At 41.4% G+C, this 8,510-nt stretch overlaps 1 pseudogene; it reads left to right on the top strand.

The window, feature by feature from the left end:
• The first annotated feature begins 476 nt into the window (after positions 1-476).
• On the top strand, positions 477-595 carry LOC122442816 (annotated as a pseudogene).
• Positions 596-8,510: the final 7,915 nt, after the last annotated feature.

Here is an 8,510-nt window from a genome sequence, read left to right as displayed (position 1 = left end):
TAGGAAAGCAAGGGTGCCTCTCCAGGAAGCCCTGTGGTAAAACAGCCAAGTGAGCAGGACCCAGGGCTCCATAAGATAACACACAACTCTAGGAAGAGATGACTCTTGTCCTCTGACTGGTCATGTCACGAAGCTTCCAGGCTTCTGCTGTGATATGATTGCTGGTAACAGAAAAACAGCGGTTCTGCTAATTTCCTTTAATTTCAGTTTGCCTGTTTTCCTATGTCTCTACACCACAGCCTTTTCTCCTCTTTACCTGGAAAATGCCTACTGCCTTTCCCTGCACTTTCCTGAGCCCTTACTCTGTAGTTCCCCTGAGCTCAGAACCTGGAATGGAGCGCTGCCCAACAGAAATACAATACTAGACACACATGTAATGTTACATTTTTTAATCACTGCATTAAAAAAAAAAACTAAAAGGAATCAAGTGAACCTAATTTTAATAGTACATTTTATTCAACCTGATATATATATGTAACTATGGCCATACCACCCTGAACATGCCAGATGGTATCTGATCTCAGAAGCTAAAAAGGGTCAGGCCTGGTTAATACTTGGATGGGAGACCATCTGGGAATACCTGGTGCTGTAGGGCTTGGAGGAGGAAATGGCAGCCTGCTCCAGTATTCTTGCCTGGGAAATCCCATGGACAGAGGAGCCTGGTGGGCTACAGTCCATGGGGTCACAGAGTCAGACACGACTTAGCAACTAAACACATAAATCTAAATGTGTGTGTGTGTGTGTGTGTGTGTGCATCCAAACTCAGTCGTGTCCAACTCTTTATGACCCTATGAATTGTAGCCCACCAGGCTCCTCTGTCCATGGGATTTTCCAGGCAAGAATACTGGAGTGGGTTGTCATTTCCTTCTTCAGCGGATTGTTCCTGACCCAGGGATCAAACCCACACCTCTGCATCTCCTGCATTAGCAGGTAGGTTCTTTACCAGCTGAGCCACATCTCTTACCCATATATCTAAATATATGTATCTAGGGAGAGTCGCTCAGTCATGTCTGACTGTTTGTGACCCCATGGACTGACTGTAGCCCACCAGGTTCCTCTGTCCATGGAATTCTCCAGGCAAGAATACTGGAGTGGGTAGCCATTCTCTTCTCTAGGGGATCTTCCCAACCCAGGGATTGAACCCAGGTCCCCAGCACTGCAGGTGGATTCTTAGCCACCAGGGAATAGTATCAATTCAACGTGGAATCAACATTTTTAAAATATTAATGAGATATTTTCCTTCTATTTTTTCATTTTGCAACACAGAGTATCTTCTACTCTTAGGACACAAATCAATCCAGACTGGCCACATCTCAAGTGCTCAGTAGCCACCTGTGGCTGGTAAATGCTGAACTGACAGTACAGCTTAATGTAACAGCTCACACACTGCAGTCTAATTTTGTGTTGACACATTCATCTGCCCTCTTAGCATGCTGGACCTTAAAAACAGGACCAGTAACAGTGACCGACTCATAGAAGCTATATAATAACACCTTGTGGATGATTGACTGGATTAATAAATCACTGTCACCATTGACCACTCACTGGTAAAAACAGCTCTGCTGAAGAAGGGAAGGAGAAGGGGATGTGTTTGGAGTTAGCTATTTTGAGTTAAAAGCTACTATGAGATTCTTGGATTAGGATGCTCAGAAATATCTCAAAAAATAGAGATGGGAGCTCAGAGAAAGAAAAGGATGAAAAATAAAAGTGATGAAGGCATGGTTTGGGAAGGTTTTCTTTACTGCAGAGAAAAGAAACACACCCATCCATTTCACATGAAAATGCTGTGGACCATTTCTAAGAAAAGTCACAATGGCATTGAAAAAAAAAAATCCTCGTGTGCAAACACCTCCTGTGTTAGTTATCTGAAATAAGTCCTAGACAAGGTGGAAATGGAGATGGGATCCATGTGCAAAGTCCTCCTATGCAGGAGGATTCCCTACCTCTGCTGAGTCCGTTCTCTTCATTCTCTTCCTCTTACCCACTTCTCCAAATGATCGATACTTTCCCTGGTGGCTCAGACAGTAAAGAATCTGCCTGCAATGCAGGAGACCTGGGTTCAATCCCTGAGTCAGGTAGATTCCCTGGAGAAATAAATGGCAACCCACTCCAGTATTCTTGCCTGGGAAATCCCATGGACAGAGGAGCCTGGAGGGCTACAGTCCAAGGGGTCTCAAGGTGTCAGACACGACTGAGTGATTAACACTTTCTTTTACTTTCAAACAGTAAAGAAGTCTCTTTTGCAAACTCCCTCATATTAGAGCAGTGCTTCTCAAAATCGTTTTTTAGAGCAGTGCATATACATCGGCCAAGGATCTTGTTATAAAATGTGGGTTCCGACTCAGTAAGTCTGGGATGGAGCCTGAGATTCTACTTTGCTGATGTGTTCCAGGGGATACAAATGCTGCTAGCCCTCGAGTAACTGGGCATTAGGGGTTAGAGACTTTACCCAGATTTGAATTTTGATTTCCATAGAAGAATCCCAGAAAGTACTTTAGCCTATAGGAAAACAAGAAATTTCAGGGATTGGATAGGGCCAATAACCTCCCCACCCCCCCGAATCCTGCAAACAACCCCACAAAAGCAGCTCTCCTGAATATCCCTGCTGGTCCAGTGGTTAAGAATCCACCTGCCAATGCAGGGGGCATGGGTTTAATCCCCAGTGTGGGAGGATTTCACATGCAGGAAGAGCAGCTAAATCTGAAGCCAGACACAACTACTGAGCCCACACACCCCAGAGCCTGGGCTTTGTAACCAGAGAAACCACCACAATGAGAAGCCCGCACACCACAGCTAGAAAGTAGCCCCCGCTCGCCACACTAGAGAAGACCCACACGTAGCAACGAAGAACCAGTGCAGTCAAAAATAAGACAAATAAATTGAAAAAAGAATAAGTGCTCTACTTATAGGTAAAGCTATCTAATAGGTGGTAGTTATGATATGTAAACTTGAAATGGGTATGTTTTGTTATATATAAATTATACCTCCATAAAACTGATCTAAGGGCTTCCCTGGTGGCTCAGTGGTAAAGAATCTACCTGCCAGTGCAGGAGACATCGGTTCAATCTCTAGGTCAGGAACATCTCCTGGAGAAGGAAATGGCAACCCACTCCAGTATTCTTGCCTGGGAAATCCCTTGGGGAGAAGAGTCTAGCAAGCTACAGTCCATGGTGTCGCAAAGAATCAGACACAACATAGTGACTGATCAACGACATTTGTGATACAGTACAATTCTTGCAGGAATTAAGAGTGGATTTTAATCCCATCTGTTCCACTTACTGGCTATGTGGTTTTGTGAATTTTCCTTTGCTTCTATGGATCTAAGTTTCCTTATCTCTGAGATCGATATAATATTACATAACTCTCAGGAGTTTCTTCGAATTCAAATAAAATAGCATATATGACATTGCCTGACATATGTTAGAGGTTCAGCAAATGCTCACTAAATCTCAACCAAAATATTTTCCAGTTACCGTGAGAGGGTAGCACTGGAATAAACCTGAAAGGATGAGAAAAAAATTCTTCAAGAGACATATGCCTGCTTTTAGGTTGATTAAAGCTCAGTGGTTAGAATATTTGTCTTCAACTAAATGCATCCCCCCGTATAAAAGCAATGCAAATACATTCCAAGCAAATGTCTTCAGGGAAAGGGCATAATTTCATCTTTACCTATTTTCATATTTCTTTACAGTTGCCATGAGAATATTTTAATAACCTCCATGGAGTTGAAAGTGATGCAGGTAATTGCCGTAAGTAATTTAAGGGCTATTAAAGCTAACAAACCTCTCCTGTGAAATACCTTGTTAAGCAGTGATCAGCAGAAAACATGTAAAAATTGTGTGCAGTGTAAATTCAGGCTCTTTCTCCAGTTAAGCTGAAGTGAAAATGTAATTACATTACACATAAGAGGGGTACAGATATTAAAGCTTTTCCTGCTCCAGCCTTGGGTTGACTCAGGCTGAAGATGCCCTGGTATTCTAATGAGACCCACTTCCTTCAGAAGAGGGTGCCTCATCTCTGGTGTCATTTCCCATTACCTGAACTGGCAGCTAATTTTCCACGAGCTCTTCTTAAGATTATAAATCTGAACGTTTCTTGGCACAGAGTCTGCAGGGATCTAGTTCCAGCCTTGGCTTCAGGCAATCACTAACTGTATGACCTTGAACAATTCTTTTTACTTCCCCAGGCATGAACTACTGTAACTATGAAATGAAAAGATTTTATGGTGTGCCTTCAAAGGTATCTTCCAGCTTTAAAATGCTTTGATCCTAAACAATATTTATACACAGATACCCTTTTTCTGCCTATTTTAACTATTAAAAATGTAACGATGAATCCAAACTAGGGAGAAAGGAGGTGAGGAATAAGGAAGGGAAGAAGGGAAAAGAACAGAAGAGAAAGGACCCACAAGTTGACATTACAAAATTTACACTTTGTATACCTTAACCTTGTAGGCCATGCTCAGAATCAATTTATTCTTCCTTCATATACTAGCCTACTACTTGATCGCCTACTACTTGATTGCCCTATTTGCCAAGCTCACATTAGCAAGGACAAGTTACAAGAAACAGGCAAGAATGCTGACAAAAATTGTAAGCAGCATTTGGAAGTAAAGAGCTCTCTACAGGAGGTCTCTTGTCTTGTTGCAAACTTTAGCACCCCAATGCTCCACTCATTTCCAGCCCCAGCACAACTTTCAAATCTTTTGATCACACAATATCTTGCCTAATCTGTTAGTTCTTTCCCATAGATCAAAGAAGTAGAAATGAAGACTAAGTAATTAGCAGATGACCAGATCTCTTCCCTAGCTTCCCATCTTGCAAACAAACTATGTGACCAAGAAAGCACCTAAAGAAAAACCACAAGAAGTCGACAAGGCTGCACACCATGGGGGATGGTGAGGACTCTGACCTCCTATCTCCACGATTAACTGAGATTACTTCCCTTTTTCCCTTTAAAATCTTTTATCGTTAAACACAATCTTCGGAGATGATTTTGGGAAGACTCTGAGTCTACCTTCTCCCCAGGTTGCCAGCATTCTGATTAAAAGAAACTTTCCTTTCTACCAACATTTGCAAGTATTGATTTTTGAGCAGTGAGCATCTGGACCTGATTTAGTAACATAATATGTGAAAGCCCAAAGAAGAAAACAGAAAACTTCAAGAGAGCAGGACGTTATCTGGCTCATTCCTTATACCCAGTGTCAAGCACTTAGAATATGCACAATAATGTTGATTTAATTAATTAATGAAAGCAATACTTACAAAAGACAAATACAATTTTTTTTTAAGAATAGTGGTCAAGGAACACTTAGTACAGGTACAAATGACCATACACATTTTCTCCAAAGACTCTCTCACACACTGCAATTTATATCCTTCCGTGTAGCAAAGACAGCAAGGAAAATTAAAGTGTACTCTATAAGCTCTCAAGTGCCTCAGCTGGTAAAGACTCTGGGAGAAGAGAGAGAGGTCTCTGAGGGAGACCTGGGTTCAATCCCTGGGTTGGGAAGATCCCCTGGAGAAGGGAACAGCTACCCACTCGAGTATTCTGTCCTGGAACATTCCATGGACTATGTCCATGAGGTCACAAAGAGTCAGACATGATTGAGCTACTTTCACTTTTTCTTTCTATTAGCTCTCATTAAGATGGTTAAATGTGGTAGATTGAGCACATGTGTTTATATCTGCTCCTTCCTAATATCCTACTTAAAAATGTGTGTAATGTGATCTCCAAAAGGAAAGAGAGGAAAGGATCCACAGTGAAAAACAGATGTCAGCCAATACTTGCAGGCGAGAAAGCATCAGATGAAATGATCCAAGCTGATACAGTGGAACAGCAAGGGCCTGCAGAAGAGAAATAAGAAGCCAGCCATGCAGGCCCTCGGATCCCTGGAAAGACTCAGAAATCAAAGGCACTAAAACAACGGGCCAGAGGAACTGAGCTGAAAACAGGAGGATTTATTGAAAGTCTGTTAAGAAAGTGGTTAAATTCTCAAGTTCCTTCTCCTGCCTTGGCAGGAAACTAGAGGCTTATTTCACAAAGAAAAAAAAAATCTGGAGACATCCCTGCTCCAGGATCAAAGTGGGCGGTACGGAAAGGCACACATCAGAAAACAGGGGCGTGAATGAAAGTCCACATGAAGAAGAGTGAGATCTAGGTGCCCTCATCTCTCTGGCCTCTAAGAACACTGGCAACTCAGGGAGACACCCCTCCCAACACCACCCACCCAAGCAGGAAGCTGGAGAGTTCCTATCTGAGAAAACAGAATACATTCAAAGAAAAGAGCTCTAAATACTGACACTCAGTATTTACAGATACTAAGTGATATTGATAGTTAGAAACTACACATGCATGCAGGATTTTCCTGCATCATATTTGACAAGCACTGCCTCCCCCTGAAAAAAAAGCAACCAATTTGCTTCAGGTGGTGTTAGCGGTAAAGAACCCGCCTGCCAATGCAGGAGACATAAGAGCCGTGGGTTCAATCACTTGGTTGAGCAGATCCCCTGGAGTAGGAAATGGCAACCCACTCCAGTATTCTTGCCTGGAGAAACCCATGGACAAAGGAGCCTGGTGGGCTATGGTCCGTAGGATCACAAAGGGTTGGACATGACTGAGGTGACTTAGCACACATGCATGCAATATTCTCAAGTATAAACAGACAAAAAAAAAAACTTGGAAGTAAGACTCCAATAAGAAAAACCAACACCAAATCAATTAACAAAAGAACCTCAGAGGAAATCAAAAGAGTGAAGGGAGAGGAAAACATTGAATGTATGTAACTGGTATCCTTAGAAGTAAGAAAAAATACTCCTCCATAGCAAAAGAACAGGATGCCATATTTTTAACAAAGAGAAAACAAATTAGAACTGTTGAAATTTGAAAATATAAAATTTGAAATAAAAGACTCAACAGAAAAAAAAAAAGTCATGGAAAGTCTAGAATGTAAAGTCAAGATGTTTGAGATAAAGATGGCAGAATAAGAAGATGCTGAGCTCACCTCCTCCCATGGATGCTCCAAAACTACAACTACATATAGAACAGTCTCTGAGAACAAACTGAAGAAGAACAGATTTTCTGCTACTACGGATATAAAGAAAAAGCCACATCAAGACACATGGATACACCCCACACCCACACGTCAGACCCCACACCTCCAGTGCAGTGACCCCAAAAGCAGGAGCAACATCGTAACTGCAGATGTCCCAACTGAGGAGTGAGGGGTATAAGCCCCACATTCAGCTCCCCAGCCTAAACACTTGCATGAGGAAGATGAGCTGCTGCAACATCTGGTTTGAAAACCAGCACAACTTATATCTGGAAGAGCTGGAGGGCAGTGGGAAACTGCGACTGTTCTTCAAGAGTTCCCACACAAATTCACCTGACCCAAGTCCCAGAGCAGAAGAAACTGCTTAAAAAGTACCTGGATCATATGAGATGTATTGACTAATTTTAGAGTGTGTGTCAGGAGGACAGAAATCTGGCAGAATTTCTGTGGGGATAGAAGCCCTGGAGGGTGCAAAGTTAGTAGAAGGAAGCAAAAAGCAAGATCAGAATGGAAATAAATGAGATAGAGACAAACAAAACAAAAGATCAATGAAGCTAAGAGCTGGTTCTTTGGAAGAGTAGACAAAATAATAAAAATTAGAAATGAAACAAGAGAAATTACAAATGCCAACCAATGAAATAAAAAGGATTATAAGACATTCTAGAACAATTACACACCCGCAAATTCGACAACCGAGAAGAAATGGATAAATTCCTAGAAAAGGACCATCTTGCAAGACTGAATCAGGAAGAAATAAAAAATCTGAACAGATTGATCTCTAGCAATGAAATTGAACCAATAGTTTAAAAACTTCCAACAAACAAAAGTCCAGGATGAGATAGCTTCATAGGTGAATTCTCCCAAATATTTAATTAAGAATTAATACCAGTCCTTCTCAAGCTATTACCAAAAAGAGGATTAAAAGCTGCAAAACTCATTCTATGAAGCCAGGATTATCCTGATACCAAAACCAGATAAAGACACTAACAAAAAGCTAAAGGCACTACAGAAGAGGTTAATGTCTCTGACGAACATAGATTCAAAAATCCTCAACAAATATTGACAAACTGAATTATACAATACACTGAAAAGATCATATACCATAGTCAAGTGGGACTGATCCCAGGAATGCAAGACTGATTCAATAGCTGCAAATCTATCACTGTTACATATCACATTAGCAAACTGAAAAATAGAAATGATATGATCTTCTCAAAAGATTAAAAAAAAAGGCTTTTGACAAAATTCCACATTCATTTATGATAAAAAAAAAAAAATCTCAACAAAGTGGATATATAGGGAACATGTGCTCAGTCACTCAGCCATGTCCAACTGTAACCCCATGAACTGAAGTCCGTCAGGCATCTCTCTCCATGGGATTATCCCAGTAAGAATACTGGAGTGGGTGACCATTCCCTTCTCCAGGGGATCTTCACCACCTGGGGATCAAACCCAGTTT

The sequence above is a fragment of the Cervus canadensis genome, chromosome 5, assembly GCF_019320065.1.
Source record: "Cervus canadensis isolate Bull #8, Minnesota chromosome 5, ASM1932006v1, whole genome shotgun sequence".
Taxonomy (NCBI): domain Eukaryota; kingdom Metazoa; phylum Chordata; class Mammalia; order Artiodactyla; family Cervidae; genus Cervus; species Cervus canadensis.
The sequence above is the reverse complement of the archived record's forward strand: the minus strand, read 5'-3'. Positions and strand labels throughout refer to the sequence as shown.